At 47.9% G+C, this 27,053-nt stretch overlaps 1 long non-coding RNA gene across 1 annotated transcript; it reads left to right on the top strand.

Annotated features, from left to right (window-relative positions):
• The first annotated feature begins 22,947 nt into the window (after positions 1-22,947).
• LOC142575108 (uncharacterized) lies at positions 22,948-26,059 on the top strand. The gene is made up of 3 exons (XR_012826570.1): positions 22,948-23,524; positions 23,767-23,943; positions 25,928-26,059. It is a non-coding gene; the product is annotated as an uncharacterized LOC142575108 (long non-coding RNA).
• The last annotated feature ends 994 nt before the right edge of the window (positions 26,060-27,053 follow it).

The raw sequence follows: 27,053 nt of genomic DNA, 5'->3' as shown, positions 1-27,053 counted from the left end.
AAGCCAGATTGCACTTTCGTTGCCTAAGAATTGTAGTGCTTCTTAAATAGTCTAAAAGGAAATTTAGTGTGTTGCCCTTGTCTGTTTCTAGGCATGCAGTTGTGATGGATACCATATGCTTGTGTGACAAATTGAACATAGTGCTATAGGTACGACTGCAAGGACGTATATTTGTAGCTGCCCTCAAACCCCTTCATGTTGCCAGGCAGCATCTATGGTGTATCTTTGTATTGCTCATTTAGCACTGTTTACACACAGAAGGCATGTCTGAATACCAAACCACCTTATTCTCCAGAGTTACTTTAAAGTGAATGCGTTGTGACAAAGTGTAATGTGAGAAGTCCATGATAAAGAAAAAAAAGAAATAAAAATAGCTAATTCAATGCCCCCCTGAATTACCAATTTCTGGGCCATTAAGTTTTGCATAATACACTTTTGGTGATTAACACAGAGCCACGTTGGCCTAACCCTAGTGGCACAGGACATCCTTCAAATTATCAGTTGGTACAGAACCATTGAACATGCTGCTGGTGCTCTTGCCCCCGCTGAGAATACCTGTGGCATACTAACACATTTTGTTGCTAAAGGTCCATTACAGAGATACTAAAGAGAAACAGTAAATCATTTTAGACTGATAAAACAATCTTTCAGAACTGTATTCATGAACATTGTGGTAATAAGCAGATTAATAGAAGAGAAAATGAAGATTTAACTTTCATTTTTCAAGTTTTATGTAGTGCCCGCACATCAGTGTGGAGTCATACTTCAACTAAGTACATTCTTTGACACCTTTACAACAGAATTCATCAATATTGGCCAGTAGAACATTAGGTAGACCCGTACAGACACCGTCAAATTCCATATCACAGCGAGCTGGTGCAGGAATTATAACGTGGTGGTGGCGACACCAGTTTTCGTTTTTGCAAGTTATCTGGCTTATCAAGCCAATTCTCATGGTAGGAGTTGTTTTTTCGGTGTTTTATAAAAATGATTTAATAAAGCTCAAATAAATTTTCTCTTTCGTGTCCCTTTAAAGCAAGCACTGTGCTACATGGCTTGGGCAACCTGCCGGCCACAGAGCCCACGAGTGCTTTTGTTAGGCAACATAATTTTTACAAACTTTCTTGAGGATATGCATCTGAAATTTTTTTTTACCTAGCAATAGTTCTTGTAAAAATTGACTAACTCCAATGCTTTCACCCGCGGCTTTGTGTAGCTGAAATCCAGAAACCAGTGCTCAATAAATGTCAAAATCCTGTGGGCCTTTTTTGAGTAGATAACGTGGAAGACCCAGAATGAAGCGAAAAGGCAGGCCAGGCCTGCCAGCAGTGACGATGTCACAAACAATCGCTGCGCATCCATGTGTAGCGCCTCCCTTCAACCTCTTCTTTCGTAAAAGGAGCCTTAAGGAGGCCCCCCGCGAACTGAAAGCCTCAGTTGTTAGCATCCAGGCGCAGCCTCTTCAGCAGGCCCTTTTCAACATATACACCGTCGCCGATGTCTACCTGTGAAACAATAAACAAGCACAGATTAATTTTCTACACTTTTGATCAAGGAATGGTTAGGAAATAGGGTAAGGTTTGCAAAAACGAAAGTAGCTGCTTCTTGTTGATTCGGTTTAAAGAACAAAGCACCCTTACGTATACCATACATGTGTTGTGCTGAACTGTGTACTTTCACCTAAGACTAGAAAGTATTGGGAACTTCAATGCGAAAGAAAGACATTCATCTGCCTAGCTCTAAGCAAATGCGTTCCACCCCTTGGCACGGAATGGGATCTGGTGCTGTTCTAGCGATTAGCAGACATTGAAAGCTTCAATCCTGATTTAGTATTAGGCCAAGGGTCAAGCTGTGCTCGATTATAGTCGGATACAACTTTAGAAAAACAGGGGCGTTTACTCCTCCGAGGTGGATGCACACGAGCATCCACTAATGGGTTTGCACTCTGGACTGACGTCATGCGCCGGACGGCCGGTGGCCCGCCGTCGGAGAAGATGGCCGCCCGGGCTTCGAATTCGGCCAAGTCGCGTCAGCTGTGCGCGTCAATGCCTCGTCACAGTGAATTCCCAAACTGTTTGTCATTGTCTATCATGCCGGAGATATTACTGCAAGCTTACGATGCGGCATCTGTGCCGCGTGCGTTTATTCTAAGCCGTGATCCGGCGAAGAAACATTGCAGCGAGCGTCGCTGATGGATCCCTCGGTGGCTGCTGCAATGGATCAGGATCCCTGACTGCTGCAACAGGATCCCTCGGTGACTGCTGCAAACACACATCCTGCCTGTTTGTTCCATGTCTTTTTTATTTCGCTCCCGAGTGAAGTTAGGACGAGAAAAGTTTGCCAAAGTCTGGTGCCTGCTGTCAGCGGCGGGTGAGTTCGTGTACGGTGTCGCTGCGTTTTTCGTCGGACGGGGTGAAGTGATGGAGCAAAATCATTCTCAGGAGAAATTAGAAAAGCGTGCGCGCGTGAAACAAACCTACGAACGTCTCAACAGAAAATATTTGCAAAAGAAGCCTCCAACGCAAAGATTTGTCGCCGTCAACTTAGCGTGAATGATCGTTGTCAGCAGTGAGACAGCCGAGCGTCTAACGGCGGTGTTCGAGCGTTGTGTATAGCACCGTCGATTGATTGCTTTCCACTAGTGCTCACCGCGTGCGCAAGCTGTAGAATGCGTGCTGTGGCACAGTCACGCATAAGTTGTGTTGCCAGCGTTCCTGCTTCCATGCGTGTTTTCACTTACTCATATTTATCCTTTTATTTTATATTAGCATTTGTTTTTGCTAGTTTTCTTTCAGCAAAGTCTTTGCACATTTTCATTAGCCAATCTCATTCAAAGCACTAACTCCTGTACACTGCAGGACTGGCCTCTTCCATCTCATTAAAACCTTTCTCACTGGTCTACCTCGTCTTCTCAATCTGCCTACTCGCTGCGTTTTCTGTCCTTGCTTCTTGTGTTGTTGCTGCAATGTGATTAACCAACTTGCTCAAAACAAATTTTGATCGCCTATCAAAACAGAAAGGTTTAGAGATACATTTTCTTAAAAGCGTCATGTGGGTTGCACAGTAACTTTGCTTCTTACCTCTGTTCATGTTTATGCGTCAGTGCATGTGGCAGCTAGCCAGAAGTGCACATGAAAGGCTGCATATTGTGAAACACCTTGCTATGCTGTTGCATTTTTCATGCATTCAGTCTTAGTAAACAGACAGTTTCGCTGCCAATCACATATGATGGTGAAAATTTTCAGCACGAATAACAATGTGCAGTGTGTTGTGATTTCTGTCTGACGCTTTCGTCGTTGCAAAGACATTTTTCAGTGAATGGAGCCCAGCAAAGCAGTGCACTGAGAGCTTTTGCAACTTTCACCATTTATTACTTCACAAATGACATTGTCTGAACCTGGCCGTTGATCGCCATGCCGATGGCTTGTGAATTAAATAATTGCCTCAATAAAACACATTCAACTTCACTCAGCATATTCAGTACAAACAATGCTAGCAGAGCTATTCAGGGTGAATAACTGTGCTTACATTGGTGTTACTTGCCCGGTCAGATAAACAAATACAACAATGGCTGCGGTATGACTGTGATTTGACGTGCGGACTGCTAATGGTGCCTTTCAAGCGTGCCCTCGACTACTGCTATTAATAGCTACCCGACTGGGTATATTGGGCCTAACTAAACTAATGATGTTTGATAATTGTTATCTTATTCGCATTACTTGCCTGGGCCAGGTAACCAAAATAAGCAATGCCACCACATGAATGTGTGTTTGCATGCAAGCTGCTAACAGTGGCTGTCATTCTCGCATTGATTGCTGCCGTTTCACCTACAGTGGCGACGGCTTGACTGTGCTTTGACGTGCAGACTGCTAAAGGTGCCGTTCAAGCGTGCCCTGATGACTGTTATTTCATCACAGTGCCCGTCATGGTCATAGGTGGCTGCCCAATAGAGTATTTTGGGCCTCCTGACATTGGCATTATTCATCTCAACGGGCTGGAAAAAACAGTAGGGGCAGCACAACTGCACGCAAAGCACAATGTACTTTGGCGTGCAAGCTGCTAACAGTGGCTGTCAATTTCATTCACGCTGACTACTGCTTTTTCGTGTGAAGCTGGACAGTGGCTGCCCGAATGAGCATTTCGGGCCCCACATAGTTATTCAGGGTTAATAACTGCATTTGCATTCAGATTTTCCGGCATTTCAGCACGTTTCCATGCCAACGCTTATATTGAGCACGATCTGTGCAGGACGTTGCTTTTTCAGAATTGGGCTTCCATTAAAAGGAATATGTCATCAAATGAACTGCTTATTTATTTGAGATGTCACGGGAGAATGCTTGGCTGCTGTGCTTGACACACAGTACACCGCTTCAGTGATGGGAGATCCATTGTTGCGTTTGCCGAGGTATGTGTGGATGGCAGGAGGTCTGGACCTCGCTTCACGCAGAGTCAGAGACGAGGAGAGTTTTCTCGGCGAATAATTCTTTATACAAGGTTTACATGTCGTCGTTATCAGGACAGAGACCAATAGGGCGGCTGCAAGCTGCTTAAATAACACCCATTAGTCCCCAGATCCCCCAGACAGTCCCCAAGGACGAAACAAGGTCGAGAGAGAGAGGGTCCGGGCAGCCTCCGGGGTCCTAACGCCGCTCTCGGTGGCCGGTGCTTCCTTGAACCGCACTACGGCGTCAGGACGATTTGGCGGTCGGTCAGAATGGTGCGCCGGGCAAGTTTTATGGCCCGCATAGGACAAAGGGAACCAACTGCAAGGCACCAGGTCGAAACACAGCCCTCCTTTGGAAACTGTCCCAAACACAGCGGGAGTCGTTTGTGGTGCGGGCGCCGCCGGACAAACGAGGGGGGGGGGGGGGGGGGTTGCATTGCTGCCGGCACGGGGAGGGGCCGAATAGCAGTCCCTGATCCGGTGGCTGCTTCCGTCGTGGACGCCGTGCAGCCGCGAGGAAACCCGAGCCGTGCACGTAGTCGTGTGTCCGAAGCAGGCACCATGCGGGGATGAATGCTGCCTCCACGGTCGACAAACCATAGCACTGGCCTTCCGTCAGGCAAATCCCAGGGCACAAACATAACACCATATACGCTTCGAGAACTCGTTAGTGATCTTCTCGACCATCGGTATCTCGTTGTGGTGAAAGAAATCGTGCACACGTTGTGGAAGGCACGGGGTTATTTTTCTGTCGCGATCCGGCATGTGCTGTAGCACATGAGAGCTCTACTAAACCAGTCATCAAAGTCTTTATTTATACCGAGAATTGCGCGTTTCCGAAGCACGATTTTTGTAGCGGGATTATTTTAGTCGCGGAGGCAATCGGACGTCGCGCTTCGGTCATCTGGGCGGGGCCTCCCCTTTTTTTTAAGGTTGTATCCGACTATAGTGACGCACAAGTGCTCGAGAACTATTGAACAAGACGCAATAGTTTTCGATTTACTGACTGCTCTTGGGTGTAAAGCTTTTGTCTGAGAAATGAATAAACCACATATTCAAGCAGCATTTTCATGGTTAGCACAGTCTTTAATAGGTACTGATACCTTCAATTTAGAAAGCCCTGTATATTGGGCCTCATCAAACTAATTTCCTAAAAGGTTTGGCAAGGTAGAAGCATAGAATTTTAGAGTCATTAGAAGACAGCTGAAATGAGTTATTTATTGCAATTATTACTCAAATTTAAAATTTAGACCACTCATCCCAATGAGAAATTGATGCATGCAGTTTGTACATGCCACATAAGCATTTAGATATCAAAAATAGGGATTAGAGAAAACCTTCCCTTGGAGGTTCATTATTGAGGAGAAATAACTTTTTTTCTGTAGGCAGAAATGAGGCTCGAGTATTTTATTGACACATATATATGCCCATGCATATATGTTATCTCTGTTGTAAACCTTTTTCTCATGTATATGCAAGGTGTGTGTGTAACAGCTCATTGTGCACAAAATCAAATCCATAAGAACCCGACAAGAAGCAAAACAAACAAGAGAGCAATCCCAGTGACAAGCCATGCTAAAGCAACGAGGTAGCCATCCCAGTAACAAACCGTATCAAAAATTTTACTGACATGAATTCTGACCTTTGAAACATAACGTGTATATGAATACTATCTACATTAGGGCGATAGGCAACTTTAAACAATGGCTACGCCAACATCAGAACGATGTGGATGAGAAAAGAGTGGCATCAAATGCTTTGGCAGAGCATGCAGCAATGACTAAACACAATAGTGACTGGATAGTGTCTAGCATAATCGGCCAGGAAAGAAATTGGAAGCCATGCCTGTACCCGGATTCCCTGGAGATGCAATCAACAGGACACACGTTCATCTGAAACCAAGGAGCCCACCCCCATCTTATGCTAAAACTTAATTAAATATGCACTTCCACTTTGTTTGCCTTATTGTGAACAAGGCTTCCACATGGAAGCCAAAATGTATTGCTTTTAATGTTATATTTGGTTGGTCTGTCTTTCTTTGTCATGTTTCATACCGACCACACAGGCTTCTATGAAACTCTTGATGATACAACTTTTGTGCGAAAGCATTGCTTAAGGCACTTTTGCCTAAACCATGTCTTTAGGTGGTACAACGCATTTTTCTAGTCACTCTAGAGCACATTATTCACGGCACGAAACCTCAATTCATGGTTCTTAAAAAGGCATAATTACTCAAGCGCCCAATTATATTTAAATCAGAGGAGGCTACATTAGGTAAATTCATTAAACTGAGGGTACTCCACCAAAACATAAAATTCGTGATCAGCCACTAGAAATCCTGAAAATCGCAATACAGTAAAATGATTGCATATTACACAAATGTATCCTACAACTCGAAAGGCAGCGCCAGTTTTGTACGCACCTTTGAGAAAGCACAGATCACGTGCTTTATCGTCGTGCTCTCCAGCTTCCAGCAGTGCAGCAGGTTCCTGCGGGATGTAGGGATGCCTCCAGAATCCGCATAGCCTTCAAAAGTAAGAAATGTTTAATTTACTGTGCTGTGAACCTGGGAATTCGCGATTTACCAGTGTCATGTGGAATTGCAAAGAGAGCCTCACACAGCCAGCTGCATGAATTTGCGTCTGGTTGCACAAATGTCTCTTTGTTATATCTAAGGAGGTTATACTGATATTTTGTAACAAGTGAAGTTTCAGGAAGGAACGAAATCAGCAGCAACAACAGGTTACCAGGACAATCAACAACAAAACTCAAGTATGCAGTAAAACATGGCGCATTGGATTAAACAAAGATATTGAGCACATGAAAAGCATTCTGAAAGCTAGATCGCGATTTTGTAGCGATGCTATTCCTCTTCGTTATTCGTTAGCGGTCTGACCGCCGCCCCGGCCCGTGCTACGTGCTGGAACAGCCGGCCGTTAGCGGTGGGCGACAAGAGTGGCATAGAATCGAGGGGTAAGTATCGCTACAAAATCGCAGTCCTTACTTTATTACGCACTGCCGTACAACCTACGATTGCAAGAGCTGGCATCCCGTTCTTAAGAATTGGTTGGTCTATGTCTTTCTTAAAGGCCGGTCTCTGATTGAAATGTCTCGATTAAAAATAAACTTCGTTACTGTAATATCGGCCTATGTCCGGTCTGCAACATAGAAGACAAATACGCGAAGACACTCAAGAACATAAACAATACACACAGGTTCTCGCGACGTGGTCCTCCAAACTAAACTGTATACATACAAAAATCTTCATGCAAGCTTCTATCTGCTTCAGCGTCAAACATAGGAATCGTGTGCCAACGCGCGAAGCCCATGATACATCGACGGATACATTACACATGTACTGTACTTGCGGGAATGCATATATAACGAATAACTTCTTGCCAGAAAACTACCGAACGAACAGCAACTTTCAGTGTTTTCATAATTGTGTGCCCATTCAGGCATAGCAATCAAGGCGGGTAGCATATATTTTACAGCAGAATGCAAGTACGCTGCAACATCAGAGGAAGCCTTCGTGAAATTTCTTGCTAAATGTGCACAGCAAGACGGCCAACCTACGATCAGAAAGCGCTTTGCTCTAGCTAGTTACACAACGTTCATTACGTAAATCATAAGTTCAAGAATGCGCGCAAGGGCCAAACTTGCTTACCTTTCAAAAAGACTTGGCCAACGTTCCTTCGTCTCAAAGGTACCGAGGCACCGACGTTTTTCTGCCGCAAGCACTGTAGAACTTCCGATGAACTCCAGCTCCACAAAAGCACAACCTTCAGCAGTCTTCCATACACTACGATTCGAAGCTCCAGTACCAGAATTTTCACGAGAGCGCGGGCAGGCAGCTCGGCAGAACAAAGGCAGCTCGGACGGGCGCTGTAGTAAGACACTCAGTGTCGACACTGGTAGACCGCACGAAACACACGGGGAACTAACGGCGTTACACGAGTCTGGAGGGTTTGCAATGGTTAATGCACACGACAAGGAGCACATTTTGTCGAGGCACTTCTAAGATATAATTCAACTAACGCCTTACTGCAAGGAGCATTCAGTACAACCGTACAACCAACGCGCTGTGTCGACCAAGCAAATACTGCAGTAGCGCCACTCTGCGGTTTTAAGAAAAATGCATCGTAAATGAGAAAATTACGTGTTTTTTCCTAACAACAATCGGTAGGGACACTTTAATAAATTTTGTGGGTCCAAAATTGTGAACTCTGTATAAATATGCACTTTTTTATACGAAGTTTAAGGAAATGTACTGTATATATTAAAAAAAAACGAAGCGGATGTTGCCTTCAAGATTCGCGACCGCTTCAGTCGCATGCAGTTTGCAAAAGCACGGCATTCGAGATCAAACTTTGTCGCTCAAACGAAGCTGTAGCTGGGAGGAGGGCAGGCATTTAGGCCCCAATTGTTGGGTTTACAGTGCCTAGGTAAGCTTCCTTATTTATAAAGAATATACAGGGACTTACGCCGAACCATGAGCGAGCTTTAAGCAGGGGACACACGGTACGATTCTGCGTCCGATCCAACGTGCGTGTATCCGAACGGTCGAGCGGCGCGCAAGCTCCGCCCAGATCCAGCTCCCCCCCCCCCGCCCCAGCTTGAGTTCATATACACGTCGAGAAACGCAATATAAACAACTCCGCCCAACACTGTGGTGCGATTTTGTAGAAATGACTTTTTTCATGCCAATGCCTTTTCGCGTGACGTCATCGATTTTGGAAATTGTGTATATGTAGGCACGACGTTTCTTGGATCGTCCAATCAGAAGCTCCCTTCATTGGCCGGATGTTTCTTTCGTATTCTCTTCTTTGACGCGTGATTGACAGACAAAATGGGCGCGGCCCGGTCATTTTCGACCAATGGCTGCGCAGTGATGGCGGCAAAAGGCATAGAAAAAGTAATAGAATTCCTACAAAATCGCACCCCTGCTTCGCTTTACGTGAACACTGTGAATAAAATTATGCCCCTGCAAGTGACAGAACACTTCACGACGGCGCTTTGTCCACTGACGGCTCCGCTAACAGTCAGCGATACGGCCGGCAGGCATAGCTAGGCGGACGCTGCGGCCGACGGCGCTTGATCCAGCCCGAGCTCGATGAAGAGGGCTTATTTTTGCCAAAACAATTAACACTGTGCACTTAGGTAGCCCGTAATTAAATACAATTGGTTTACTCGACGCAGTCGTTGCGAAGGGCAAACGCGCAAGCGAAGCGAGCAGCCTCGCTCAGACGGTCGGTGTGTGCTGTTTGCCCGCGGAAAGGCCCTCGCGTCGCGGCTCCCGATTTCGACGGTAGCTTAGTGCTAGTGTACTAGGCGCTGTTTTGCATAATAAGCACACGTTCGAGATAATTTCATTGAACTGGTAATTATTTCGTGTCGGAAACAAACTGCAGCAGGCAAGGAAAAAAAAAAAAGACGGCGAGAAACCGGCCTGCCAGCGCCGCCTCCGTGGAGGGAACGTCAGAGAACATCACATGCCAGCCACGCTGTCATTAGCTGCGGCCAAACGACGGTGCGGTCAGTGCGGTTGTCGGACGCATCGGACGGTGAAAATTTGCCCGTTTTGTCGCATGCCGGACGTCCGATCCGGCGCTTCGGCACGGCAGAACACCTCGATTCCGGCTGCCGTTCAGGCGGGTCGGACGCCGGATCGGACCGTGTGTCTCCCGCTTTAGTCACGAGCCCATCAGCGCGCCGTCCGTGCATCTCCGTCTGCTTGCAATGGTGGATGGCCTACGGGCTTCTTTGACACCTACTGAGCACAAATTCATGATCACCACTCGTATACACGACAGCGCTAGCTGTCGTGTTTACGAGAATATGTGCCCTCATCTTGAATTGGTGAGACCGCTCGACATGATCGCATCTATTTCTAGTGCGTGAGGCTTTCTATTGACTGTCACTACAACTAACCAACGTTTTGTTTATATTGTGCTACAGTGGGCCGTGACGATTCCGTTCACAGCTTCAAAGTGGACAAGAGACAGTCGTTTTCTCGCTCGTAGAAGCATGAAGAAGTGGGCTTGTGCTTGGCAATGAACTTTGACCGACACGCTTGCTTCCGGCCGGAGCAGCAGACGCGACAACTCGCCGTTTGTAGGCTGCCGGCCGATGGCGGTATCCCTCCCGAACGGCCAGATATTTACCTGCCGTAGAGAGGATCGGTCCAGGAACGATTCTTGAGGCGATTTTTGTCGCTGAATGCGAGCATGGCCACGCCGGTTCGCCGTGCAGAGCGGAATCGGAACATTATTTTTCGATGAGTTCGCACTGACGCAATGCAGTCGATTGGCTCGTCGGTCGTGCAACGGGCGGCGCGCCGGAGGAAGCCGCGTCCACTTGAGACACCTCTACATACGCGACGTATGTAGTACATGCGTTCCAAGTTTCCAACGTTCTGCCGTTCCGCTGGTGGATGCACCGCCACGGCATCGATCTTTGCCATTTCTGCCGCGGCCGTGCCTGTCGCCGAGCATAGGCTTAACTGGATTGGGCGGAGCTTGCAATGATCGAGACCTTGGGAAGTAAAGTGGTAGTATTTAATCACGTGATCTTCCGGTTGGTTCCAGATCACGTGGTTTTAAACTCTCAATAGATGGTTTTTGGTCACGTGATCTAAAACTCTGTACGTCGTAAAGCCGGCTCATGACATCCTTCTACTACGTTTCTCAGAGATGGTAGTAAAACGATGTAATGTAACGCATTTTACTGCCTCATGTCAGAGTAATTTTCTGGTGCAAGGTAGTCTTCAAAGCTCATGAGCCGCAAAAACCCCAATGCCGGCTAACTTTTGCTAACAGTGTAGATACAGCGATTAGCTGTGGTACTGTTGCGGCTGTTGCTGAAACCGAAGCTCTTTGAAGTCAATGGTTATAGCGGCTGCGCGCTGCGATCTCAAAGCGCGTTCGTTCTTTGATCTCTAGTACCACGGACATTGGATAAAAAAAACTACATTTGCTTTACGGACAGAGGGTACGTCGCAGGAAATTCGAAGACCTCACACGTGTATGTTTGTATCGTGTGCGCTTGCATCCTACGGTTCCTACAGCGCGTCCGATGCTCGAAGGTAGCCTATAGTCGCGTGTCGGCGCCTGTCTTATCGCCGGCCGCGCTGCCGCCGTGCTTACTTTTGGGGAACTCCACATGCGCGTAGTCACCGTGTTTGTAAGTGAATTTCGCATTCTTCTGCTCCTCGAAACGTGCTCATTTTGGATCGTACCAATGGCTATGTCATCTAATAATAATATTTGGGGTTTTACGTGCCAAAACCACTTTCTGATTATGAGGCACGCCGTAGTGGAGGACTCCGGAAATTTTGACCACCTGGGGTTCTTTAACGTGCACCTAAATCTAAGCACACGGGTGTTTTCGCATTTCGCCCCCATCGAAATGCGGACGCCGTGGCCGGGATTCGATCCCGCGACCTCGTGCTCAGCAGCCCAACACCATAGCCACTGAGCAACCACGGCGGGTTGGCTATGTCATCTAGTGTATATTAAAACGACGATGGCATGTGTACACCGGCGAAGAAATAAATCGTTATGAGCTCGGGCGGTCATGAATCTAGTTAACGTTGCAGTTTTTACGTAGCAAAAACGGCTACGAAAGTGGGGCGGTCCCGGAGATACGCGCTTCAAAGCGCCAGCTGTAGCGACAGCACGACGAAGTGGCACGCGGCGCACGCGCCAAGCATTTCACAGCTTACTGGCTTTCGAATGAGAGCAGTATGCGCGCGCTCGTGGCCTGTTGGTTAGAGTACCGGGCTCGACGGCCGACGTTCGATTCCACCCCATCGGTTACACATTATATTCTTTTAATGAAAGCGAGGCGAAAGAAGAACCTACCTGCCGCAAAGTGACAGGAATGAGGTTGGAACGCTTCGCAATAAATTTTTGGAATGTCTTCATATGCGAGTACTAATTATTGTATACTGGACTCAACTGCTACACAACAAAAAACAACGACTAGAAAAATCAACACAAATTGCCCAATAAATTGTTTATTGAGAATGCTCAACGGTAATATTGTTGTGCAAGGCTTGAGTGAACTCAATTGCTCTTGAAAATTTGTTGAAGTCAGTTGTTTCAACAATTGCCCAACAATATATCAATGGTTAATCAGCAGTCATTTTTGTACGGGTTATGTCATTTGTTTGTAGCAGATATGAGCGTTTCTACATATTGTCACTGGTAGTGACATATAAACACAGTAGCAATACTGGGAAAGACTAACTTTTATTGGGCGAACCTGTGCCCACAAAATATGCTACACTTAAAGAACGGTGACAACGGCGAATACAGTCGGCGATCGTCAAAATTTGAGCAGCGGTTCAAGCAGTTATAGCGCGTCGGCTTTTATACATCAGTCGTCGAATGTTCCAGACTAATCGCTGGGACCTGCGTGTGTTCCACAAAGTTCTACACGATTCGCGTCACGCGATGAAATCAGATAAAACAAGGTTCGGTAAAGAAAGACAGTGGATAAAACCATCGATAACTTTCGAGAAACTTCCCATACATGCAAGTGCGTCCTGCGCTGTGCGATAACATTCGTTAGGCGGTGGAATGCGGTCGCCCGATAGAGACATACAAGTACACGTTTCAATACCCCCCCCCCCCTCGTAAAAAGCGTCGATGCGATGCTGCAAACAAACGACAGTAATAATCAAAAACACCCCTAGCAGAGAAACAACAAAATAAGGATGTTCGTCAGCGTGCGTAAAAGGGCTTAAGACGCACCAAGTGGACTATTTCAGATCTGCGAGGCGCCGCTGTGAATGCGAAATACCGTCCGGCACGACCTCATAGACCAGTGCGCCAATACGTCAGATGAACTTGTAGGGCCCCAAATAGCGTCGTAATAGTTTCTCACTGAGTCCTCGTCGGCGTATCGGGGTCCAAACCCAAACACGGTCGCCGGGCTGGTACTTGACGTAGCGCCGTCGGAGGTTGTAGTGTCGGCTGACGGTACGCCGCTGGTTCTTGATCCGTAGGCGGGCGAGCTGTCGGGCTTCTTCAGCGCGCTGGAGATAGGTGGCGAATGTCACAATCCTCTTCGTCGGTGACGTGACGGCGTGATCTGAGTTGTTTCTTGCACCGTCGTGTTGCAAGCAAAGGTTACGTACGGCAGGACCGCGTCCCACTTGTGCTCGACGTCGATGTACATTGCTAGCATGTCGGTGAGGGTCTTACTTAGGCGCTCCGTAAGACCATTCGTCTGTGGGTGGTAGGCAGTTGTCCTCCTGTGCCTTGTCTGACTCTACTGCAGGATAGCTTGGGTGAGCTCCGCTGTAAAGGCTTTTCCTCTGTCGGTGATGAGGACTTCTGGGGCGCCATGTCGCAGCAGGATGTCCTCGACAAAGAATTTCGCCACTTCGGCTGCGCTACCTTTCGGCAGAGCTTTCGTTTCAGCGAAGCGGGTGAGGTAGTTCGTCGCCACAACTATGCTCCTATTTCCGGTTGTTGACGTCGGAAAGGGTCCCAACAAATCCATGCCGATCTGCTGAAATGGTCGGCTAGGAGGCTCGATCGGCTTTATTAATCCCGCTGGCCTTTTCGTTGATGTCTTGCGTCGCTGACAGTCTCGGCATGTCTTGACGTAACGGGAAACGTCGGGGATCAGGCGCGGCCAGTATACTCTAAGAACAGTTTACACCCTTTGGACTGCCCCTTCTGCCACACAACGATCATCGTCATCTGCCTTGATGCGTTTCCTTTCTTTAACGCTGCGAGCCCGGTACTTTCCAGTAAAGAACGGCACGCGCGTTATCAGCATGATAGCATTGCCGTCAGGAAATACTATCATGCTGACAACGCGCATACCGTTCGTTACTGGAAAGTACCGGGCTCGCAGCGTTAAAGAAAGGAAACGCATCAAGGCAGATGACGATTATCGTTGTGTGGCAGAAGGGGCATTCCAAAGGGTGTAAACTGTTCTTAGAGTGTAATACCTTTCCTGTATCCTCGATAGTGTCCGGGAGAATCCGAGATGTCCAGCAGTCGGATCGTCATGCATGGCGTGCAGTACTTCTGGACGCAGCGCTGAAGGAACAACAAGAAGGCAGTCGGAGCGGTCTAGTGAGAAGTTCTTTACTAGAAGGTGGTCTTGAAGCGAGGACGAAGATATTGCTTGCCTAAATGCCCTAGGGACAACGTCAGTGTGCCCTTCAAATACTCGCCGAGGCCTTTTAGCTCTGGGTCGGCTCGTTGCTGTTCAGCGAAGCGTTCCGCGCTTTTTATTACAAGGAAGCCGTCGTTATCGACGTCATCATGCGGCGGTGGGTCAATGGGGTGCGTGATAGGCAATCGGCATCAGAGTGTTTTCGTCCTGACTTGAAGGTTACAGTGATGTCGTATTCTTGTAGTCTGAGGCTCCACCGCGCCAGTCGCCCTGAAGGATCTTTTAAATTCGCTAGCCAACACAATGCGTGATGGTCGCTGACGACATTGAATGACCTACCATATAGGTAAGGGCAAAATTTTGCTGTAGCCCAAGCAATGGCAACGCATTCCTTTTCGGTCGTATAATAATTGCCTTCCGCTTTTGACAGCGGCCGGCTAGCATAAGATATCACCCGTTCAAGTCCGTCTTTCCTCTGTACTAGGACGGCACCGAGGCCTGGGCTACTGGCGTAAGTGTGGATATCGGTATCGGCGTCCTCGTAGAACTGCGCAAGTACCTTCGGCGACTGCCTGCGTCGTTTGAGTTCTTGAAATGCGTCGGCCCGCGGCGTTTCCCATTTGAACTCGACGTCACATATTGTTAGATGTGTCAGTAGATCAGCGATGCGTGAGAAGTCCTTGACAATAATAATATTTGGGGTTTTACGTGCCAAAACCACTTTCTGATTATGAGGCACGCCGTAGTGGAGGACTACGGAAATTTTGACCACCTGGGGTTCTTTAACGTGCACCTAAATCTAAGCACACGGGTGTTTTCGCATTTCGCCCCCATCGAAATGCGGCCGCCATGGCCGGGATTCGGTCCCGCGACCTCGTGCTCAGCAGCCCAACACCATTGCCACTGAGCAACCACGGCGGGTAGTCCTTGACAAAGCGCCTGTAGTAGGCGCACATGATTAAGAAAAAAAAAGCAGAGGGAAATCGCACACGCTGACGAGACCGACAAACGTACAGTGCGACGCAACTTGAGAAATAATATTGATATGTCCAAGTATTTAAAAGACAGAAAATGATTGAATCGTCGCGACGGCAGATCACATGTCGCTACAGGCGTCGAAGTCTCTTTAACGAAATTATTTTTGAACAGTTCTGATAGCGTCCACGCAGCAATGTTTGCTCGTGTACTGTGATATGCTCATATTCTGCTGCCTAAAGCTCACGGCACGGCGCAAACACGCGCTCACAGCGAAAGGAAAACATTGTGCGCGGACATGCATGCAGACGCGCAGTCGGTCGCCGCGAACTCGTGCGATCGCTATATTGAGACTTCATTCCGTTATGCCCCATTTGATTACACAGACAGCCCACTACAAGAACATATTTCACATAGTTTACTCTCAATGTTTGCCTACCTTTCACGCAAGAAGCCGGTTCGGGAGACTCCATCGCGGCGACCGCGCACAGTGGCGTTTACTGTACGTATTCGGTGAAGAGATAGCGTCTGTAAACGATTCCCTGCTTTCAGCTTGCACAAGATTATTATATGGACAGTCAAAAACTTCCCTCGTTTGGAGAGTACTGTAGGAGTTAGGTCGTGTCGTATGGAGGAACTTGGGAGGACAGGACTAGGCGAGCAGGGTTTATTTACTGTATTTACATTTTAAACAAGAGATACATTCGATAGTCTAGCGTGGCTCCGAAATGGAGCACGTAAGACGAAGCATACAGCATGCGAGCACGAAGCTTTAAACACCCCCAGCACACTGCTGGTCGAGCGCGATGACGAGCACACTGGCGAGCACCCACTAGCAACGACAAACAGCTGCTTATAAATACTCCCGTGTTCCCTAGATCCCTAGGTGAGGGAAACGTTCGAGTCATCGTAGCCGAGTCGCTATTGAGCGGTAGGGCTTACACACATACGTACGCACAGCTTTCACTGCCTCCACCGAGGCCAGACGGGCTTCGCAGAACTCGGGGCTTACGTCTTGACCAAAGGCGCCTCTTATTCCCAAAACTGATCCTCGCAGCGTCGCCGCCGGTTCTCCATTATCTTGAGTTTTGAAAGGCGCGTCTTATTCCCCGAGCTGACCCCCGCCGCGTGGCCCCCGGTTCTCCATTGTCTTGCGTCTTGAAAGGCGCGTGCGACGTTGCCGCGAGATACATTCCCTCGGAAACTACCTTGCTCACAGCAGACCAGATCGGCGGTGGCGGGTTCAGTAACATGCCTGTTTCGTCTAACTCATCTCGGCCTTCCTTCCAGCGACGAAGAGTCGCGGACGCGGCGTATTGTCCTCCGCATACAGTAGACTTAGCGGCGCCCTTTGGCTAGAGGATGACGGTGGCTTTCCAGGATAGGTCGACGCCGCTGTCGCACCTGGCTAGCAAAACTTTGAATGACGGCATCTCGGCAGGCCATTCCTAACAGTACCTACATAAATTTCCAGGAGGGCTGCCGCGTCGTGTTTTTATTGAGCGCCGTAAGCGAAACCCAGGAGGAGCGCGCCGCGTTATTCCTCATGCTAGGGTGGCTAGAATTCTAGCCACCCTACTCATACTATTCAAGGGAGGCGCTTCCGACAGATGGCGACCCCGTAACTCCTCGCCCCCAGTATTATAGTGACATGACCGGAAGGGCGCCCCTGGCTTTCCGGCGTCCCGGTACGCTCTGGAAAGCCGCTGGAGGCGCTGCCGCTCTATTTCAAGAAAAGTAGGGAAACGACAAAAGACGGAGACGTACAAAAGCACAGTTCGCAATAGGGGATCAGAAAATTTGGGTGCCGTAGTCATAGTGTTTTTTTTTATTGTTTAACCTAGGTAGGACATTAGGCTGTATAATAGCAAGAGCTTGGTGGCGCAACCTACCGCCCCGTTCCAAAGGGGACGCTCATAACATTCATCCATCCATCCATCCATACTACGGCACGGACGGATTGGTCTGCGCAGGCGCAAGTTTCGCAAAATCGGTCATTCATTGCCCGATCATGAGTAGTTGCCCGTGCAAGATCAGTATGTTTAGATAGCAGCACCGATCATTACGAAATCTGCAATTATTGCGTGCGGAAAAGCCCCAGAAAGCGTAGGCCACCACGCTATAGCAGTAGGATAACTTGCGCCATCTCGTGGCCTGCATGCGAAAACGGGGCGCCTGTGCGGAGCCGCTCGCGCCAATAGAATACATTCTAGTTCAGTATAGCTCGGACGTATCTGCGATGCCGGCTGCTCACATACATGTAAATCGCAAGAATGCTTTTATCAGAAAACCGCCCAACCGATTTGAATGAGCATTGTCGCACTTAAGAGAGAAACCGAAATCACAGTGATTGCAGCAAGCAGAATTTTCATTCAGGTCATGGCATGTTTTACAAGAATTCGCTGGAATCGTAAATCTGAAGAAAAAATAGACGTGCGGTTTAAAAATTCGTAGCTCAGCATCAAAAACAAATATCTTACTTTTATAAACTGCATCCATTGGAGCATCTAAATCGTAATAAAATGATGTATGAATTTACAACTTATGTGTATTTGTTACAATTTTTGAAAGGGTTCATGAATCCCGGCCACGGCGGCCGCATTTCGATGGGGGCGAAATGCGAAATCACCCGTTTGCTTAGATTTAGGTGCACGTGAAAGAACTCCAGATGGTCCAGATTTCCGGAGTCCCCCATTACGGCGTACCTCAAAATCAGATCGTGGTTTGTTGTATACTTCAAGTCTTGTTTCTTGAAATTTCGCAATTTTTAAGAATTCATGTAAAAAAAGGTGCCACCATAAATAAAAAAATTCACTTTCTCCAATCAAATACATTTTAACTGTTTCTTTTAAGTTGAACATAACTCCTTAATTCCGGTGCAGTGGTAACTCTGAAGAAGGGATTCCCGATTTCCCATGTAGAAGCCCCGAGCTGAAGGTTACCCTGAAGTCCGACTTAAGATAATACATTTGTTGGCAGGATATCTGTGTGAACCAGCTTGGGAAGAAAGAGCGAAGAAAGGGAGAAGGCAGGGATGCTAATCAGAAGAGCGTCTACTTGGCTAAAAATGACTAAATGCTTGCTTCTGGAATTCTATTACGGTTAGATTAAATAATTTAGTAGAGGCTACGGCTGTGTGCACCAAGAACTTTCAATGATCTACGCTAGAAGGTGTCTTACAGAAGTCCTTTTCTTCTCTTATTATTCTTAATATACGGCTGAAATATTATCAAGATATGAATTCACTATCTGAAAAATGCACAGCCTTTGTGCGACCATGCGTCATCCAGCAACATTTCATGCGAAGTTGATTCTGTCGAGTTGTTGCAGTGGGAATCTTAATTGCCCATAATAATAACATACACCCTAAAATAGTGTGCGCATGTGATTCACGCTTGAACCCTATCTCCTCCACAATTAAAGGCAGTGCTACGTCTCGTCATCCAAAGATGCCTTAAAATATGAGTATATACAGCGCTTGCATAAACCTGTAAATATTCAACATTACTTTAACTTTGCACGCAGATATGACGTAATCAGCGACATTTGCAAAAATATGAGGTCGTTGCCTACTTCAGCTGGCCAAGGAAGATGGCTAGGCCTACTACATGCGTCGCTATACGTAAGAAAATTGAGAAGAAAGTATTATTCACTAATTGTCTGTAGAGATCATAATTACGCCAGAGAATGTTGGGTTCGCGCTGCGGTGAAGCAACTGAGAATTTCCCTCGCTATGCTGGTGACATCAGCATTCACCAATTGTGCCGCTATCAATAGTTCGTGATTCAAACGTGTTTTAAAAAGCTTAAGAAAAGAAACTTCGAAAGAGCTTTTAAAGAAGTTCAAAAAATTGAAAAACCTTAGATTTCTTATTCGTAAAGCAAATTTGGAACATGGCTGTAAGACGAGGAAAGGTGAAAAGTGGTACATGCTAGCCACAGGTTTAAATTCCGAAGACTTTTGAATTCTCACGAATCCGTCTACTTTCATTTGTTTAAGTGTGATTCAAGCAAGTTAGGCTTGAATTTTGTAAGCGCAACACCATAGTGCGATTACGGAAAATTATACAGCGTTCTTCTGCTCACTGATGGTTCAGTTATAAAAAAAGTCACAGTTTCGGCCGACAGGCGAAGCATCGATTGCGATAGCAGATTAGTACACAACTATACGAAGTAAGCAACAGTTTTATCGGTGATATAAACTTCAAAATATTAGCTTACTAACTGAATTAACAAGCATGATGTCAGCGCGCACAAACAAACATAAACACACCACACTCGATTAGCGCGGACACTCACCGCAGAACGCTGGTGTGCGCTATAGCGCGGCGGCAGCAGCGACAGAAGTGACGTTAGTGCGATCTATCGCTTAAACGCAAGAGCGGCGAGAACACAGCGAACAGAAAGGCATGAGCCATCTGCAGACACTGGTCAAGGTGCGGCCGTGCAAAGTACACACTTGTTGGCGCAGTCGAACCCCCTCCCCCCCCTCCTTTCCGGGCTGCCTCTCCACGTTCCTGAATATACGGCGCGCCAGATTGAGCCGCGGTCCCGGCTTCCCTCGGGAGCTTTCACTCGCCGGTACAGCATACGACGCGCGGCGACGGTGTTATTAAGGCGGAACCGCATGGCGCGATTTCAGGCGCGATTGACGCGCGGATGGTGGGACGCGCGCGTCGTTTTGACGCGTGCCCAGCATGATCCGTCACGAAATCGCGCCGTCGCGTGCAGCTGCTCGGAGTAGAAAAAAACGCGTCGCGCGGCGCGTCCACCAATCAGAGTTCAGGTAAGTCACGTGGCGTTTGGTCACGTGGCATTTTGGTTCTTTTTTTGCCACCAGATGGCCCTGCTCTCTGCGCATCTCGACGGAAACTCCTTGGCGGAATTTTTTTTGCTCGGCAGAACTGGCGCGCGCGTCAAGGAAAACATGTGCTACCGTGATTTCGTTCGCACATCGTGTTGGTTCGCGCATCGTGTTCACCTAAAATGAACAAAGCAACCTTCAACGAGGCCCTAATAACTAAAGTGGAGAAGCGTCGCGTCTCATCGCTAATACTGGCAAGACAATTAGCTAATAATATTACCAGTGTATGGTGCTCGCTCTCTTCTCAACCAGGCAGGCCGCACCCACATGTACCTCCTGACCCGCATATTTTCTTGCTTCAGTATCAGCATCCCCCTTAATACTAGTAGCAATCGCCTCTTCTGCTCGGTAGTAAGCGGGCGACCCTCCTTTTTATATGTGAAGTTGTAAACAAGCAGCGGTAGGGTGGCTAGCAGCGGCTTCTCAGCATGCGGAAGGTACATAGTCGCAGTTTCGCACACAATATTGCTGCTTGAAATTAAGCTTGATAAATACACTTCGGAAAGAAATGTCGCTGTCTAATTACACTCAGATTATTTTTATTGTAGTGTTCTGTAAGTTTAAGGGCATATTATATATGCGGTAACAGAGACAATACATGTGGTTGAGAGTTATGTTGTCTGGCAACCCGGAAAACGTTTGCCGCCCGTCGCGTTTTTCGCGAGCGAAAAACGCGACGGGCGGCAAACGCCCGCGTTGCCGCCGACGCGCGAGCACCCGTACGAAAACAAGTTTTCCGGGTTGCCAGACAACATAACTCTCAACCACATGTATTGTCTCTGTTACCGCATATATAATATGCCCTTAAACTTACAGAACACTACAATAAAAATAATCTGAGTGTAATTAGACAGCGACATTTCTTTCCGAAGTGTATTTATCAAGCTTAATTTCAAGCAGCAATATTGTGTGCGAAACTGCGACTATGTACCTTCCGCATGCTGAGAAGCCGCTGCTAGCGTAGCCCAGCTTTCGAGCTTCCCGAGCTTCCTGAGCACAACAAAGCCGCTCTCCTCGCGCCGCTGCGCTACTTCCCGACGAACGAAATTCTGCAGCAGGTGAAGGCGCTGTGCACGGAGGACTTCACCTTGAGCGAGCTTCGCATCGTGCTCAGCGCTCGTAGGCGACGTTCTGCGCCGGGCGCGGATGGGATCACCTACCAGACGCTGCGAAACATCGACAACGAGCAGCTCCCATCGCTGTTGGAGGTGTACAACCACGTCTGGCGCACCGGCGTCGTCCCTCCCGAGTGGAAAGTAGCAACCGTGGTACCACTCCTCAAGAGTGGCAAACCGCGAAGCAGCGTGAGCTCCTACCGCCCGGTTTCACTCACGTCTGTCGCCCGTAAGACACTCGAAGCCATGGCACTTCGTCGTCTGGAGTGGATTGCGGCGGCACTCGACGCATTCGCTCCCGAGCAGAGCGGCTTCCGCCGGCTGCGCGCAACGGCTGACGCCCAGGCCGAGGTTGTCGCTACTCTCGTGCAGGCGGCGGGCCGTCGCGAGGCCGGCTACCTCGGTCCTGTTGATGTACAGGGCGCCTTCGATGGGTTGCCGCATTCTGCGATCGTCAGTGCGCTGCACGAGCTCGGCATCAGCGACCGGCTACTCGACTACGTGCGAGCCTTCTTGTCTGATCGCACGCTTCGGGTGCGGGTTGGAGGTGCGCTCAGCCGGCCGCGCAGTGTGTTTTCTGGTGTTCCGCAGGGCAGTGTTTAGAGCCCATTTTTGTTTAAATCTTGCCCTCGCGCGACTTCCGGACTACATCCCAAAAGCGATGCCGCACGAAGTACGGGTGGCAATCTACGCTGACGACATCGCCCTCTTTGCGACTGGCCCTACTCAAGTCGTCTATCAGGTGCGTGCATCTGTCCAGACTGCAACTGACGCCGTGGACCAGTACATGGGAAGCATCGGTACGTTCCGAAGCGCCACCGCTGACTGTGCGCCGTTGCCCTCTTCCGTGGCGCAAAAGCGTCCATTACCTCGGCCTGCAGATCGACTGCCGCGTCAACTTCAATGCGGCCGTCTCCCACATCTGCAAGCAATCAAGGAAAGTCGCCAGCGCCGCGCGCTCTCTTCTCGCGCGTGGACACGGATGCACGCCGCAACTCGCACTGCGCGTGTACAACTCTGTGGCCACATCCAGGGCACTCTACGCCCTCCCCACCACCAACGCTCGAGCGGCTAATTGGAATGCTATTGATATGGCGCACCGTACTGCGGTGCGAGAACTATACGGCCTCCCTCGCTCCTCCCAAATAGGGGCGACACTCGCGGAAGTGGGCAACTGGCCGCCATCGCTTCGTGCACGAAAGCAGGCGCTCCACCACACTGAGCGCCTGCAGCGCTCACCACAGGGCCAGCGGCTTGTCTGCAGACTCCAGTCCCTGCCGAAGTCGGGAATGGGCAAGCGCGCCACCGAGTTCTCAAAGCTCATCGGGTCGTCGCCACAGTTCGTCTCCCTGCCGTACTACTCCAGTCTGCTCGACGTGAACATCGCGGTGCCTGGTGTCGCATCAAAGCGCCGAACTGCGGTGTGCGCCATGAGACAGGAGACCGCCTCCCTACTGCACGAGCGACTGGCAGGACGACTACTCGTCTACACCGATGGCTCGGTGACGCCGGACGGGTCCGGTGCTGCGGCTTGCACGGCACCACACGCGGTGAATCGTGCGCGCCTGGCTGCGCGTCACGCGTCTGCGAGGCCGTACGCGCCTGTCCTACGCGTCTAGAGAGGGCAGACGCGCAGGAAACGCGCGCGTCAAGGAGGTCTTGATCTTGGGAGTCATTTTGAGCGTACGCGACGGAAGTGGCAGCTTGTGCACCGAGTGGCAGCATGTGCACCGACGTCACGTGGGCCGCATGTACACTTCCGGCGGTTCGGAAAGGTTGTTGAGGTTTCAGAATCGTGCGGAGACGCCGGGAGTCGCTGCTGGTTTCGTGTCGATAGAGCACAGAGGCTATGGAGGCGATCAACAACGAAGCGCTGATCGCCTGCGTTGAGGCTCGACCTGCGCTTTGGTAGCAGGCGAAACACAAGCGCCACTAGAACAAGCACTTGACGAGGTGGTCGTAGATCGTCATGCCCAACGCTGCCGAACAGGTGAGTGCTCGGAATTTTATACGGGCGTCATAGCGGAACAGTTTCAATCGCGATCGAGCCCGATCGGGGTCGGATTTTGTGATCACGATTGCCTGTACCGCGCAATCTGCGTAGAACCGATCGTGATCGAGAAATTTGATCGCGCTCGATCGCCATCGAAAGCCTAGCTGTGTCGCACTGGTATAAGCTGCCTCTCTCATCAGCCGACTCGCAGATGTCGAAAACGCGTTTCATCTGTGCAGATGACGTTATCACAGCGCTGCAGAAGTGATGGAAGTCCCTGGGGAATAAATTTCGGCGCCTGGGAAGACGTTTCAGAAAGAAAAGAGCCGCGCCGTGCCAGTCGACGTTCACGACGACGTCTTCTGGCTGTTTTTCGACCAGATGATGTTTCTGCGCTACACAATGGAGTGTAGACCGTAAGTGATCTTGAAGTTTCCATCTTAGCCGGCATGTTAAAAATGAAACACGGGATTTTAGTGCTTTCCCTTTACCACGTTAACCGGCGATGCCGTATGTTTGTATTATAGCTGGCAATGCACCGCACTTATGGGAATCGACTCAAAATTGTGCTTACACAAGCAAGTCGACGCACAGTATGCATTATATTCAGCTTTGTCTAATTGGCGATAAAATATTTGTGCTGCATCGCCGCTCCGATTATCGCATATTTCGTTAAATGTGATCCGGTAAGAGGACATACAAGCAGTACAAGAATAGCTTTGTATATTTATTTATTTAGGTACCCACAAAGCCAGTTTGGCTTTGCAGTGGGGAACAGAGAAAGCAGAAATACAGGTACAAAATAACAAGTAAAATAGCACTCAAAAACCTAACAATAAAGCATAAGACAGAAGTACAGAGAATATCACATACAAATTAGCAGGATGAATAAAAAAGAGGGCTTGCATGATGCACACACAAAAACAAAACACAAAACATGCAAGTAGTTTTTTTTTTATTCTGTGCACTGATCCTAGAAGGCAGCGTGCAAGTCAATGGCCAGTATTTAACTGAGTATTGAATGTTGCTATATTCACGTGTACCTTGGGCACTTTAATGCACAGTTTTAATTTTGCATTTTGTTGCTTGCCAGCAGTGTGGAAATCGGTGCTTCATCACAGACCCTCAAATATTACCTAGCTTGCTTAGGGATTCATTCAGTGTCATCATGCTGTAGGAATAAATGCGCCATAGTACTGACGACATTGTCAGCTGTGTAATTGATAATTCTTTTTGTGTGTGCTCAGCAGTGTCCTTACCTAATTATCAGCCTGCGGTTATTCTGCAGATCCCAGGTGCTGTGGTTACTGGTTTAAGCGAAGCTTTCACGATGTTTGTGGAGAACGCTGTTCCTGCTTAGCAAAATTTCCAAGGAAGGACTAGATGATTCAGTTTAACACATTCGCACTGTGCAAAAAATGATTATTGAAATTTTACATGCCAAAACCACGATCTAATTACATTATATTAATTGGTATTTGCATTGCGTCCAGTACTGGTCACTCGTGCAACACAGTAGCCAGTAGTCAGCTGGGATGACAATGGTTCAACGACTACATTAATATCAGTATGAGGCGAGCTATTTGGCAAGACAGTAGGAGCGGCGGTAGGAAAGTCCAGAGAAGAGGCAAAAAAAAGCTTGGCTGTAAGAAACCTTCTGGAAGGGTTTGCTCGCTAAGGTCAGCTTTGCTGGGCCAAAACACCCTTTACAAGGCAGATGGCAAGAAGACAAACATTATTAGACATAACTTCCTAAATACAAACAACAAATGCACTGACTACTACGTACACAGCTTCACACTGTGTTTAGACGTACATTCAGATAAGAAAAACAGTTTAGAATGAGATGAAGTTTACAAACAAGTGAAAGGAAAACAAAGTTACAAGCCAAGAACGTTTCAAGTAGAAAAACTAGAACAGGAGAGAGCCTTATGCTAAAGCAAGACCTAACAGTACCACTACTCTATGTTTAGAAAGTGCAAGCATAGATCTTTCAACATGAAATTTATTAAGTGGTTTTTCTGAGTAAATGTAGTGGAATGCTTCCTGCTAATTATTTCAAAACTGAAACATTCCAAATATCATGCACTGTTTTGAGTCGAAGTAATCACTAGGCTTTAGGCATGCAGATCTCGTAACAACTGCTTAAATGCATCACAAGCAAAAACAGAAAAAGATACAAAAGCTACACTTACGCGCATGCAGAAACTGTTCATTCTGGTTGTGTAGGCAAGCCACTTTTGTCTCTACAAAACTGATTCAGAGCTTCAGTGTACTCTAATAAAAGCACACACTAAAACAAATGTGGACGGATTTGAGCCTTCATATATTTTTTCATCCAGACTGGCACATTATTTACACATTGACAGTATGTGCAAACCTTATTACGCTCACATGCAGGATGTCCGCCTACCTTCCACCAGTGCCCCCATCGAGTGAGGAGGGAAGTGCTGCAGACATCTTAACAAAACATGTGCCAGTTTTCCGATCTGGCAACACTTGAAGTGCCATCACCGTCAAGTGAAGAGTCACAAGCGCCAGCATCGACTCTGTCTTCGGCGTCGCATGAGTCTGTGGAGTCTCGGGACATTTTGGAATCTCTTGAATCACCGATGTTTCAAGAAGTTCTGGTTCCTGAGGATTCTGAGGCACACCACAGCAGTCCGCAGTCAGAAGCATCGCTGGCTTCAGCAGGCAGTCGTAGGCTGGATACGTTAGGAAGCATTGCTTCTGAAGCATAGTCAAGGAGGAGGAAAAGGAAAAAGAAAGATTAGAGTCAGTTAATATTGGAGGAATTAGGCAATGTTTCAAGTGCAATCAAAAGATGCAAACCACAGAACGACCTCGAACTTTTGCCATCTCTCTGCTCAAACACATTAGAGAGGTCACTGAGGATACGCATCTCGACTTGAAAATTAAATTGATGCAAGCAGGAGAGTAATTCAAAGATTAATGTTTTTAATGTATACTTTTTGTATAATAAAGCCAAGAGACAATTAAACAAAAGGAAATCATTGATGAATGTAATTACTTTATATCAAATGGAAAAATAAGGAGGAAAATGAAAGTATATGAAAAGGCAGCTTCCCACTAATGGGAGACGAACCCACAACCTTTGAATTATGCTTGCATTGCTTTACCAGTAGAGCTGCAGCAATGGCTATCCCTCTGCAAACTTTCTTGGGCCTGTATGTGCATGTACTAGATCTCACCCTGGTAGTGTTAGCCAGTGCTACTCATGCAAGAACACTCCAAGAGCCTAATCTAGTACACATAAGCATTCTATGAAATTGATGGTGGAATAGCCTCCAGCTCAATTGGTTTTGGTTTTATCTCCCACCAGTGGCAAGTTATATTTTGTCCACTTTCATTTCCCTTCTCCTTGTGATGTTGACATTACAAATAAAATGGCAGTTATTTTCCTTTATGCTTTATATACGTTTCCTTGTCTGTTGTCATGTCAAAGCCCCTCAGCTAGCTCTTCTTTTTTGTTCATTTTACATTGTGTTGTGTCCATATCTTTGTG

Source organism: Dermacentor variabilis, chromosome 3 (assembly GCF_050947875.1).
Source record: "Dermacentor variabilis isolate Ectoservices chromosome 3, ASM5094787v1, whole genome shotgun sequence".
NCBI classification, from domain to species: Eukaryota; Metazoa; Arthropoda; class Arachnida; order Ixodida; family Ixodidae; genus Dermacentor; species Dermacentor variabilis.
The sequence above is the reverse complement of the archived record's forward strand: the minus strand, read 5'-3'. Positions and strand labels throughout refer to the sequence as shown.